Below are 14,594 nucleotides of genomic sequence, written 5' to 3'. Positions count from 1 at the left end.
AAAAGTATCAGTAAAACTCATCTCTGATCAATATTCACAGGAAATAATCTGCTCAAAATCCATCCAAATCTCTGGTTTTACACAAACATCCTGCAGTTACTCAGTTCACTGTTTGGATTTATTGAACAGTTTTTAATAGAATATGAAATATCCATAAAATATGTCACTGAGTCAGTTTATTAATGATAGAAAAGGGTCCCTGAAGGAAAAAGGTTGGGAGTACACTAGTTGACATGTGTCAGCCTCACAGTAAAGTTAGCATGATGAATATCTGATTAGTTTCCTCCTGGAACAGAAATTTCTTCACATTTTCGTGTCATTTGAGTTGTGAGGAAGCCGAATATCCATCTTTCTATCTCGACTTCACAGTTCGGTTTGAGAGACAACAACAGGTTTCTAATTAAAGAATAACTGATGTTTAATTGATATGAATAAATGCCTCTATGTGATGTAAAGCAGCCATAGCACCAGATGATGGGTATCTGTGGTCCTGTTAGGTTATTACTGATCTGTGAAAGGGGCTGAGCCGGAGATGGGATATGTGAGACTGATTCATCTACCTGCCCTTTGAGCAAATTGTCTGTCTGGCAACTCCCCTCCTCTCTCTCTCTCACCTTGTCTGTGTGTGTCCCGGAAATACCGGAGACTAGAGTGCCCCCTGAAAAATAAACGGTCATTACCATGACAACCGCGCTGTAAACTGGAATGGGATGATGTTGATCATGGCAACAGTGGCAGGCAGCCAGACCAACAGCCCGGCTCTACCCCAGGGGCAAGTCAATGTGTGAACTCCAGGGTTTGATAAAAGTGTGTGCGCACAAACTGGCTTTTATCTCATATCCACTGACGGCAGCTCGGCACAAAAAGACATCCAGTCCCCAAAACTGCTGGTAGAAGAGTATGAACTATGACATTTCCCTCTGCACGGCTAGCATTCACACAGAAGCAACAAAGACCTGAGTCCTTTGTTGGGATCGGAACTGTGTGGTTTAGGGACAAAATCCCAAACCACCTGTCCACTTTTCCCCCTTCCAGCTCTGCCAAAACATCATTTATGGTTGACTGTACCCTTAAAGACATTTAATAATTTCGGGAAAAACACATATTAGGTTTCTTGTCAAGAGTTCATATCATCACCACTCTCCTGGTGTTAAGTGTGGAGCTTAAACTGGGAAGCAGTTAGCTTAGCTTAGCATAAAGTCTGGAAGCAAGATGGGAAACAGCGAGCCTGTCTGTGTTAAGAGACCCCCACCAGCACCTTTACTCTAAAGCTCACTAATTAAAACTGGGGGAGGCAGTTTATTGGCAAAAAAATAATTCCACAATAAACTTTCAGAATATTATAATTCAAGTGGTTGGAGAGAAAACTAGACTTATGCACCTCCTCTTGGCTCAATTTTGAGGCAATCACAGTCATTTCAGAGAACGTGTGCACATCTTAAAGTCTAGTATCACATAGCTAGACCTCGGCACACGCTGTGCCAGCGCTGGAGAAGCTGAAACTGAAAGCCTGATTCAATGGTGGAAATCCTGCAGAAAGTCCTGCAATTTGTGATACATTTCCAATACTTGTCTACAAGTGCGTAAGACACGTGTGTGAACAAATTCCAGCTCGACACGGAGCTTCGCCTCATTATGGTCGATGCCATGGCGCTCGTATTGACGAGCAGCATATAGGCATGATGACAAACAGTGGGGAATAACTTTTGAGGGGAGACAGTGTGTGCATGTGTGGTGTATTAGCCGTGGCACAGAGCTGAGCATGTCCAATTTCCTGTTATTATTCCGTGTTATTAGAGGTCGGTGTGACAGTCCAATAATACGACGCCTCCCTCCCACAGAAGTCTCCACTTTTTGTTGCCTTTGTGTTACTGAGGGAGTCGATCATCCTGCTGTTAGACGGCACCGCAGCCACCTGAAGCCTGGGGCACTCTCCCCTGGAGCCCCAGGGCCCCAGAGCGTTGGAGACGTGAGAAGATGAGTCGCTGTTGCGTCATGGGGAGGCTCACCCGTGGAGAGCGAGCCTAAACGAGGGCAATCAACTCCTTCTGCTGCCGTTCAACTTGTGGCTTTGGTGACGGGCTTAGGAGAGTGATAGGAGCAGAGACAGGCAGAATGTTTTGCATTTTGTTTGTTTTCCCAGCTTTAATACTTTAATGAAATTTGGCATTCATGTTTTACTCAGGATGAAATAATAACTTTCATCGAGCGCCATCATAAGGTCCAATACTTTGGTTCATGAAACACCAACAAAACTAATGACATTCCCATCAGCCTTCAGTGCCAATTAAAAAAATGTTAGCTTGCTAACATGATAAACAAAGATGGTTAACATGGTAAACATCTTACCTGATAAACCAGCATGTTAACATTGCTATTTTAAACATGTTAGCATGCTGATGTCAGCATTTTGACCTGTAGACAACATGACACCTAAAACGACCTCCAACTTCTCAGTCAGTGACGTCTGGAGTAGACAACCCCACAAATCTCATGAGAATACCGATTGTAGCTTGTTCTTATATTATATCTATATTATATATATATTATATATCTTATATATCTTGTATCAAACAAACATGGATGACAACCAGCAGCATGTACTGTTTGTATGAAGTCCAATTTGCACTGAAAAAGCCAAAAAGCAGTAAAAAAAAAAAGTGAAGAGTTTGGGTGAAAAAAACGTTATCTTTGATTCAGATCTTAGTTTTGAACCACAATTCAGAAACATAACTAAGAATGCATTTTACTATCTTAAAAACATTGTGTGACCGTTTCTCTCTAAGGATCCAACACAGAGACACTAATGCACATTTTTATTACCACCTCCTATCTGCAGTAAACAGAGAATACATGTTCTGGTATCCTGTTCCCACTGCATCCAATCAGAGAGAGAACTGCACAAAGTTGGTTGCACCAACCCAAAGCATCGGTATTTGAAGACCTGGGAATGAGACTCAACAGAATTGCTGTAGACCCTGACAAAGCTAAGCTAATTGTCTCTTGGCCATTTTGTTTTCTAACTCTAGAAGTGTATTTCCCAAAACTATTCCTTTAAAAGAACCAGAAATTTATTATTCAGTAGGAAGAGTCCAGCCATGCCATGTGAATGTGAACAACTCTAAACATCAGAGAACTGAAACGCCAAACTTGTGATGCCATCATGCTGAAGACTTTGTGTACCCTTACAATGTTTGTCTAAGTCTTATATGTTCCACTGAAACAAACAGCTAGAAATGACTCCTCCACCACGGCTGCACAATGCTGAAATCTTTCACAATGTTTAATCTGCATCAGGCTCCTCATCATGAATCATGGGATAAATGTGCCAGATATTTTTAATTCAAGTACTTCATGAAAATGTTCAAAAAGGTCTCTCACAAATGAATCCTTTGAAACGTTCCTGGATCCACACCAAAAAACAATCACTTGTTCCTCAGCCAATGGACTAACAGTCAAGTTTTATTGAAATCTGTTCATAAGGTTTTGAGAAATATCGTGCTAACTAGCAAACAAACATGACTGGAAACATGGTCTCCTTTGGCAGAGGGAACGGTGAGTGAAAATTTACTCTGCAAAATACAACCAGGAGAAACAGTGATACATTTCACATTTAAATTAATCAACCATTCCCACGCTGATTTTGATACATTAGCATATGTATCATAAACATGACTATTGTTGATGGCATTGGCAGCTTTTGCCTATTATGGATGGATGATGTTAACAAACCTGTTTGGTGAGTACTGTGAAATGATGTGAGATCACTTCAACATGTTTGTTGCCTCAGAGAAGCAAAAGATAAAACGTTTTTGTCCTTTTCGATACAGAAAGCTGTGAAATGTATGAAAATTGTTGAAAAAGTAGAGTGGCATTAGCTAGCTAGCCTGTGTTGCTATCCCAGCCTCTCTGTGGTTTGTGTACGATGCCAGTCTGGTCGCACGTGCATGATAGTGCATGTTAGTGCACGTCTGTCTGCATGCAACTGAGTAGAGCGACTGAAACTGCAGTTTTTATCATCTGAATTAAGAATTTTTTTCCAATTGATGATTGTTGGAAAAGTGAAAAGACTAACAAAGAAAGTTTTGGTGAGTTTTATTCTGTTTCTGTTCACTTTGAATGAAGTTACTGATCGATCTGAAGGTTAACTTAGTGTTTGTTGTCTCTGGTGTGAGTGATAGTCGAGATTACGGCTGTTTGTGGTTAAACTAAAGGTCTATCTTTGTAAGGGATCCTTTCAAATCAAATGCTGGTCCAAAGTCACTGACAATAACAACGCTGAGTCTGATCAAGTGGAACAAAAACAACTACTACTGTTAGTGGAACAAACAACAACTACTGTTAGTGGAACAAACAACAACTACTGTTAGTGGAACAAACAACAACTACTGTTAGTGGAACAAACAACAACTACTGTTAGTGGTTTGATGGGCGTGTTTCTCCCCAAGTATTAGCTAACATTGGCCATTGCAGCCTGTTTCGTGGTTATTTTCACATCTAACTCTATGAATTAATGTTTTATTTCAACCAAACAAGCGATGGTGATGGTTGGAAAGACTACTTGTTGAGTTATTTTGTTTAATTCTAGTTTGAAGTGTGTTTTATCTGCAGTGTAAAATATATTATATATACCCTTTACAATTCTAAATTATGTTGCACATTTGAATGCAAAACTCTTTACAGTACAATTTCTTTCTCTGCTCAGAATTCAGTAATAAACACATACCTTAGCTTTCCAGTGTCACATCCTCATGCCTGGTCTTGCAGAGGTCAGTCTGAATGTTTGACCTCACTGGCAGAGTGAATGTAGTTTATATCCAACCATCATTGTCACAACTCTTCTCTCTGCACTCAAAGGTCTGAATGTCTTTCTTCCCTGATAGACCAAAAAAAGGACATGTTCACCTCTGGATGTTTTTACATGCTCAGATATGTCACAGTGAGACAGGATGTGTGTGATTGTGTCCTAATATAATCTCTATCATGTGTAGTTCTTATGTTGAATGAGGGAATGTGCACAGTTCAGCACACAGAACAGATCATTCATTGTGCCGAATGGACTTACAACATTACCAAGATTACACATACACACAGACAGACAGTGGTTTAACGTTTATAATGTACCTGTCTCACTCTCTGTGACACGTGGGAAGCGGACAGCTGTGTGCGCCGTGCGCTCTCACTGCGCTAATTACGCACAGCTGATTTGGTTTAATGAGGCTGAAGAACTGGGGAAGAAAGCACTGCAGGAAAATATAAGGATTCATACTTTTAGACATATGATACATTTACATTCAGAGTAATATAGTCCTCTGTTATGAATGAGCCACAGAGTGAAGGCGGGAACGTCCTGAATACTGTTCATTCATTTAACACTGTATGTGCTGTTGTGTAGCTTAATATTTTATTATAATCATCAGTATTATTAAAAGTGTTATTAAGCAGACTTCTAGAAATCGTGGTGTCATTTTTGATGAAAATGTTTGTTTTGAGGACCAAGTGAGAAGGCACGCGCCCTACAGGTCGTCCTGACAGCTCACCTGGTGGAGCTGGTGCCTCGCGCCACGAGTTCGACTCCGACCTGCAGCCCTTTGCTTCCTGTCATCCCCTCTCTCCCCCTTTCCTGTCTCTCTACAGATATCAATAGAAGCCCTGGGAACTAAAGAAAAGTGCTATACAAAAACGGAATATTATTATCTTTATTAGTGGCAGTAGCTGAGTAGTGGTGGTGGAAGGGAAGCCTTCATTTCTGTGTAACTATTTATTTATTTTATTTTTTAGAAAAAATGCCTCATTTTTCAGTCTTGGTTAATGTGGGAAAATCATAATTATGATCATCTGCAGCTCATATGTTTGTATTTTCATGCTCCATCACATCTCGTCCTCACTGAGAAGAACCACATTCACCGTACCGACCGTCTTCCCCTTATTGTTTTATCTACAGCGTATTTTTATTGAAGGACATATGCAGATTATAGAATTAGTGCAACATTTCTCCTCCCATGTTTCTTATATAATCTTCACTGCCTTCTATTATTTTCACATTTAGGCTATAAATAGAAATATATATGCAAAAGTCAAACAACAGTTTTAGTAACAATAGTTAGAAGTTAGAAGAGACTTATTTTTTATATGAACAAATATATTGAATTGATATGTGCACAATGAAGATGAGAAATGTTAAAAGTGTTTAATGATGATAATGGTGATTAGACCACATCGTGACGTCATGGTATTTGAAGGTGTAGGTGAAACAGTCCAGACACTGGTGGTGGTGGTGGTGGTGAAGGAATGAAGAGGATGCTGAAGACGCCGGCCCTGGATGTGATGAACTGGAGGTGAATGGGGTGGAGGAGGGTCACAATGATTTCACACTGAAATGAAAACTGAAAGCAGCAGAGAAGAGAACAGATTTAAAGTTTAACAGCAGCAATGTGATTGGCTGGAGGAGATTGTGGCTAAATCTGATTGGATTAAGTGAAGGAGTGACCGCCCATAGCTGATTAGAGAGGAGAGAATTGTGAATGAATGAGGATCAATGAGAAGGTCTTCCTGTTTGAACCTCCACTGAGCTTCATTAATAACTGTTACTGTGTGAAAGGAGATAACAATGGAAACAGAGGATACAACCAGTGAATTGTAGAAAAATAAAGATAAATTAAAATAAATACAATCTAGCAGGTGGGATGATGGTTTACAGGAAGACACAATAATTAAGATATTGAGTTTTTATAAATGTTTTGTTATAAATTGTTAAATATGGTAACAATATAATTGAGGATGTGATCTTAAAGGGTTAAAAGGACATTTTTAATTTCAACCAGACTCTAACTGATGGGGCAGAGAGGAAACAGGGAGAGAGAGGGGTGAAAGGGGTATGAAATGCTACAAAGGAGGTTGTCTGGAATCAAACCGGCGATGGTTGCGACTGTGTGGCCGTGATGCATCTGCATCCGTTCAGCTACCACGGCACTCCTCTTTCCCTCCTCTTTCCCTCTCTCTGAGCAGGTTTCCCTTGCTGTCCTTGCTGCAGCACATCAGCGCAGCCAGATGGAGCTCGGCCAATGAAAACCCTGCTGTCAGCTCTCTATGGCTCATCTTCTGACAGCTCGGAGCCGGCCTCTGCTGAACACTGGGGCTCCTCATGTAATGGACCTCATCTGGGGGTTGGATCTTTTCCTCAAACATCTTTAAACATCTCCACTAGTATACTTTTATAATTCATCAACTGTCCATCAGTGTAAAATACAGAAGCTTTAGTATTTTCATGCTTTAACAATGTTGTTTTGGTGATTGTTTGTGGGTCTTTGTCAACTCATGAAATCAAAATTAGGTACCTAAATTAAAATTGAACATGTTTGGTTGATCATAATGTGTGTACATGTTAAATAATTCATGATCTTCCCTGTTATCGCAGGAAGAAACAAGAAGTGCTTCCAGGACGGGTTATATTTGGAGTTTATTTCTGTCGGTAACTAAACAGCAGCTCCAGAGTTTAGTTCTATTCATCTATGAAACTCCGATCTTTCTTTTTCACATTAATTTCCATATAACTTCTACAGTAGACTCCGAATTCATACATGTTTTGACCTTTTTGTTATCTATGTCTCATACTACATGCTTATTATTCAGACGTCTTTTAATGATTACACTTGAGAAAGCGCTCCACCTGCACCCTGACTCACTGACAGTGGGACTGCAGGACTGTGACACCAGAGGTTTGACAATAAATGCACTTTGGTGAAGGTTAGGAAGAGATTGTGGTTTCAGTTAAATATTAATAAAGCAAACATGCCCAGTCTTGAGCTTCAAGTTACTTTTGTCTTCTTTAATATTCATCCAGAACTTTAACCGAGTGCCTCAAGTTGCCTGGATCATAAAAAGCTTTAATCACGCTTTAGTTGCTGCAAGCAGATGTTTTTTATCGAGATAAATTTATAGATATATTAGAAATATATATATGTATATATATATATATGTAAGTATGGTTTAGACCTGAAATCTTACCGTCACTGTGTTAAGGGATATTTAAGAACCAGCTGGTTTGCAGACTCATTCCAAATGGGTCAAAATCTATTTTAAATACATAGCTATTTGGTGTCTGACTTTAATTTTGACAGAAATAATAAAATGATAAACTGTTAAGTGAAAACAGCTGTTTTGTTGGCCAGTTATGGTTTAAATGTTTATTGTCACGAATAGAAAGCTTGCAACCAAAAGAATGGCTACTGTTCAAACTGACAACAATAACAATAAAGAGTGTACTGATCCACAACACACTGATCTTAGTACTGTTGTTTTTACAGTTAATTCCATATTTTACTGTATAAATATACATTTTTACCATTAAAAGAAATAGTTTTGCCAAAATAAAAATGCCACTTTGCTTTGCTGTGCAACTTACAGTCTGAATAAAAAGACTACTTTATTCCATATACATTATTTTAAAACACTGATTTGTAGACAATGTTTCACAGTAACATCTACAGAATTTCTTTTACAGTGAAAATTTACAAATTGCCAAATAATAATAATAATAATAATAATAATCACAACTAATAACAAAACCAGAAGTCGCACCCTCCCTTCCCTCCTGGGCTCATTCAGTTATGATGTTTATTCATATTAATAAGAATCAGCAGATACAGATACTCAGTGTATTGTAAGAGCACAGCCAGGCGTTGGTAATAAAACCCAAACATTTTCTCAGCAGGCTCAAACTGATGCTTAACTGCTTTTATGTCAAACTGTTTCCTCATACATGAGAGGAGGAGGAGGAGGAGGAGGAGGAGGAGGAGGAGAGTGACGAAGCACGATGTAAACGCTTGTTAGAACGTGAAACAAAATCTGGCACATTGTCTCCCAGTGCTGCTTTTTTTTATTAAGGGACTCCTTTATATCATTGAATAAACTGATTAAGTGACATATGGATGTATGGATATTTCATATTATATTCAATGTACAACAATAACAGCAGAGAACAAACAGTGAACACAATAACTGCAGGAAGTTTGTGGAAAACCAGAGATTTGGATGAATTTGAGCAGATTATTTCCTGTGAATATTGATCAGAGAAGAGTTTTCCTGATATTTTCTGTATTATGTTTTTGTTTAAATTAAATCATACGGACTTAATAGGGTTCAGAATGCTCATCTGTCCACATACATTTGGCCATTCAGTGAATGTCGTACATGACGACAGATAACAAAATAAATGTTTTACATTCATCTCTCCCATAGCAACACTGTGCAAGCCAGCCATTGTCAGCTGCCAAATAACACATCCTTCAGTCCCGTCTGAATGCGCCCATTGTTTACTCGCCATTTTAAAAAACACATTCAGCTTCTGTCTGGGCTTTCTGCAGAGGAGGATTTCTTAAAACTGGGTCCTTACCATTTGAATCTGAAATATCACATAAACACAGTACAGTAGTGTGTGTGAAACTGCACCCTGTTAATGCAGACAGACAGCAGAGCTCTGAGCTAAAAGGTCATGGCCTTTGGCGAGCAGCAAAACACATAAAACTAAATCTGTACAGTAAGTGCAGATTTATTTCTATAGCAGTAACCTTTTAGAACAGAAAGTTCTTCACAATTACAAAAGAAGGAACGCATTAAAGGAATGAAGTTATGAAGGAGGCCTCCACACACTGGAACATGAATAAACATTACTGGTACGGGGATGTGAAGAAGCGGGACCAGAAGAAAGACTTCAACCGCAGCAGTGAAAGGAAATCCACCTCTCGTCTGAGCTGCAGCTTCAGTCCATTTCTTTTGTGTTTAAATGTATCCAGTGCTCATTATTCTTAAAGGCTGGAATCCAAAAGTTTTTTTCTTCTGTTGTTGAACGCAGCCTTTTATTCTGAAGGATTTCCTGCGGGGCGGTACATCAGCGGGACTGAGCTGACTTAATCTGAGGAAGAAATGTGGCAATTAGCAGTGGGATCTCCACCCAGCGAGGCTCTGCCCTGCGTTCTCTCTTTGAACCGGCTGATAAATGAGTTTTTCTGGGTCCGTTCGCAGCTACGTAAATAAACAGCTCAGATCTGGAATGTGATGCGAGGGAAACGTGCTCTGTTTCATACTGCCACAACCTTGCCCTCTTCTTCCTCTGATCGCTCTCCGTATCTTTTCCTCTTTTATCAATCTCTCCACACACACACACACACACACACACACACACACACACACAGTGGTGAGGTTATCTGATGCTTTAGATGATAGCATTATGTTTGTATATGTATCCAGCTGTCACTCTGTGGAGTTAAACGGCCTCATGAAACCTGCAGGAGCAGAGGAGTCTGTCTGTCTGTCTGTCTGTGTGGATGTTAAGGGAGGCTTTTAGGGAGCCAACCTGGGAAGTTTAGATCATTTGCGGACAGATTACAGCTCTAGATGACAAGAATCTGAAAGAAATACTCCACCAAAACCAAAATGATTTGACTATGAAATCCTCGTGTCGACTGACGAGGTAAAGCTGGCTCCGTCATGAGGACAGCAGCCGCTCTCAGTCTGTGATCCACCTCTCCTGTGTTCATATTCCCACTTTATGGCTAATTACACAGCTTCCACTGCTGGTGGCGATAGCGACTAAGACTGGATTACCAACCAAGCAAAAACTGCCCTGAGGCCCCCAGACCTCCTGGGCCCCTGAAAGCTGCAGGTTCACTGTTGGATAATTAGATTGTGGTAATTTGTTTGATAATTTGTGTCACCACTAAAGCACAAACACCTACTGACATGGTGGTTGCCTTAAGGTGGTTAACATGCTTGTTTTATTGTCTGATCTTGAAGCCCTGTTTTACACAGGTTTGTACAGAGGGGTAACAGGATGGCTTAAAAAGACATAACAGACAGCGGATTGTATAAAAAGTTCCTAAAATATCTCTCTGATGCAGTATTCACAGGAAATAATCTGCATTGAATATGTAATAAAATATGTCACTCAGTCGGGGGTCGTCAGTTTAGTCAGTGATAAGAAAAGGAAAAAGGTTGGGAACCACTACAATATATCTGGGCCCTGAAAGCACACAGAGCACAAACAGAGCCGCTGTGACTCTGACCTTCTGACACTGTACAAATACTTTCTCATTCATCAGAAATGTTGATCGATGCAGCTTTAAGATCCTCCCTGAGATCCACAGACACAACTGTGCAGCTGCACAGGTTTAAAACATCGTGCTTCCAAAAAATCTCTTTCTTCCTAAAACTCAGTGCTGCTGTCAGCACTTTCTCAGCTCCATGCTCCTCAGTGTATAAATATAATAACACAGACACACACTGCACGTAGAGAACAGAGGAAGACGTCATCTGGACAACTGCACACTATTATGTGCGGTTGAAGGAGCTGGGGGTCTTGAGCTGGTAGCTAGGGAAGACCTTGTTGCTATGGCAACTAATGAACCATGTGGGGAGGGGGTCCTGCATGTGGTACTAGATCTCCAGTGAAGATGCTGAAGTGGGCCATTTCACAGTGTTTGTGATTGGACAAGTGCTGTACGTCCTGCAGGAGAGTGAGGGGAGATATGAATGAAAGTGTTGTGTAGGTCTGTGCGGCGTGCGTCCACGTACGTCACGGGATCAGTGAGTTGTTATAGAGAGGGAGGACGAGAAGATACAGAAGACAGAGGAAGTAGAAAAGGAAGAGGAAGACGAGTCAGGAGAAGGCCGACCGGCTTTCAGCAAAGTGTCTGTCAGGACACGTTTGCAAGTGAACCCAATTCCAGAGGTGACGAAAGGCGGTCTGAAAGTTGAGAGCGGCGTAAGACTGGATCACAGACGGCCTTGAACACACAGATACACACACACACACACACACACACCCAGCAGAATCTCTATCTTGCTGCTCCGCTGCGTACACACCAGCAGCAGCAGACCTAATTGCAAAGTGGGACATTATATAGGGCACACTGAAAGCAGGGCTAAAAAGAGAACAGGAGGCAAGTGAGAGCGGCGATGCAATGAAGTCCTGCAGAGTCCAAACAACACAAACACGCTCACATCCGGGGTGAAGTTTCATACCTGGCAGGCTTTTCAAGGTACACGCTGCAGCCAAACAAATATTCAATATAACATTTTCTTGTATTGAGCAAACAAATCTGCCAGTGGGGTAAGCTCATTTTGTTTGGATAGAATTCTTAAAACTGGCATAAAAATAACCTCTGAAGGGCAGTAACAGACATTTAGACTAGAGAAAAAAATGCCCCAAATTTTAGCAAGTTAAGATAAGATGTTCCTTTATTGATCCCCCGTGGGAGAAATTCAAAAGTTGTGCTTATTACAAGCAGTTATTTAAGATTCCTAAAATAAGTATTGTGGTCACTTTATTAAGATGAATTATTCTTTATCAGTTCTTCTTGCTAGCTTACTGTCAACGTAACTTCTGGGCTCGTCCTGGTCACGCACCCGGTCCAGCAGAGTAGCGGACCCAGTTAGTTCATGCTTACATAAGCAAGCATCACATTTTTTTGTTTTTAAATATAATACAAATAAATCTAGTTTTTAAATGTTAAACAGAGGTACAATATGAGGTTAAATAAGGGTTAAAATGACATTTCACCTGGACTTTGAAACTGTGTGGTTGATTTCACAGATTACAATGTGTGGGACCTGCAGAGGCATTATATAAACACAAACCAAATATTTAAGGGGAAGAAGATTTGGATCATAATTCCCAGCTTTTATTGATAATATATCTTTCTAGGTTCTTTAATCGTGGTCACAGGGATTGTAATTCTCACAAAACACATCAGGAGCAGATTTGTAAACAATAAAGAGAACCATGAGCTGTTATGTAAAATCTAAAATGATTAAGAAATGATGATTATGAGTCAGCGGTGACACCATATATCGTTATAATAACAAATATTTTACCTAACAACTTAATGGCTCAGGGTCCCAGGGGCAAAGATGAGCTGTTAGGCAACAACAGCCCCCTGAACAGCAGGTCCCACTCTGTGTGCATTGTGTTGGATGGTACCTGGTCCCTGGACTGATGTGTGCTCATTTGATTTCACGAATCACTGTAATTTAATATTGACTAAAACAATGAACAGATTTTGACTCAAAGCCCGTCTACAAGGCCCGCAGGTTGGGCCATGAGCTGATAGAGGTGCATATTCCCCATCAGTCTTAATCAAATGACCATAAACCAGTTAACTCACAGTGAACCTGCAGATTTCAGGGTCAGTTGACCAGTCTGAGCGCTTGGAAATCAACCTTCAGCAAACTGACTGAAGGTTGTAAGAAGAGTATGCTAAAAAATGTTTTATCATTGAGCAAATGTTAGAGTTTGGATAGTTTTGTTATGAATATCAGAAACTAATCGGGTTTTTTTTAACACTGCTCTAAGGAAACATTTTTATATTAACAATGGATAGTTCCGGTCTAAGAGTTGACCCTGGAATAACCTGTTGACACACTTTTAACCCAAGGGTTGACCGAAACCCAGGGATAAACCCAAGGCGATTCACACTGCACTCCTGCTGGCACTGGGTTGAATGTCCAAGGATTGTGCCAGTGTGGAAGCTTCCTTAGCCTGAGGCAGAGACGCTTGTAAGAATGCTTTTAGCTCTGGGCTAACAGCAGTGTGGGAAGTCCTTTAGAGACTCTCTACTGAAGCAACAACTAGCAGCTAAAGAGCCAAGAGATGTTAGAGACCAAACCAGAGATAAAAGAAGAGTGAATATTGGACTTATATTTGTCAGCTAGATGGAAACACAACTCCAAATCAATGCTGCTTCATGTCTGCTGGATGAACAAATAGGCAACTGTTTGCTAACGCATTCACGGTATCAACTCTATAAGATGATAATATGTCAGTTCACAGCTTGTTGTGCCGCCCTCAAGTGGCCAAAAATAATCTATTGATGCAGGTTCAACTTATTCCCATAAAATATAACTGAAGGTGAGTACGTTGAATTATCCTGCTAACCTTGCGAGGCAGCTGGAATTCAAGCTCTACACTCCTGTCCAACCACAGCAATCAGTGTCCTTTTAGGAACTACTGGCAGCTATAGCACGAGCTACAGGCGTGGTTCAGCGCTAGAGAAGTGACTGTTACAACAATGGCAACAGCTAAAGAGGTTAGCATAGATGCTGCTAGCTCATTTTTCCTCGTTGGAAGAGATGTTCCTTCTCTTCTCCCGACTGGTTTCAGTGAGAATTATATGGTCAGTTTATCTGTTGATAGGCAGACGGTTCCTCCAATCGTTGTTTTGTCCTTTTCCAAACAGTTTCCAACGATTTCTCAAATGCGTCTGTCAGGTTATCATTAGTCTCTCCTGCTTTAGAAAACAAAAACAGAAACACGCAGGCCTGAAAACATAATGCCAGCATGACATTTGAGAAGGACAAATGAGATCAATGTAGAATATCAACAAAGCATAAGATTGACCCTTGTGGAGCGCCATAGCTCAGATGAGCTTCAGTAGCTATAACATTTCAAAAACAAGATTTAAATCAGTCCAGAGAGGCAGCGTTTGTGGGTTCGTTTTCTCCAAAGTGATGAAGCAATACATCATAGTGAGCTGTGATTTGTGTCAGAGGCTTTGCCAGGATTCAGGAGGATGTGGATCGAACTGCCCCCCCCCCCT

The sequence above is a fragment of the Morone saxatilis genome, unplaced genomic scaffold (assembly GCF_004916995.1).
Source record: "Morone saxatilis isolate NCDOM2014 unplaced genomic scaffold, NCSU_SB_2.0 Contig11, whole genome shotgun sequence".
NCBI lineage: Eukaryota > Metazoa > Chordata > Actinopteri > Moronidae > Morone > Morone saxatilis.
The sequence above is the reverse complement of the archived record's forward strand: the minus strand, read 5'-3'. Positions refer to the sequence as shown.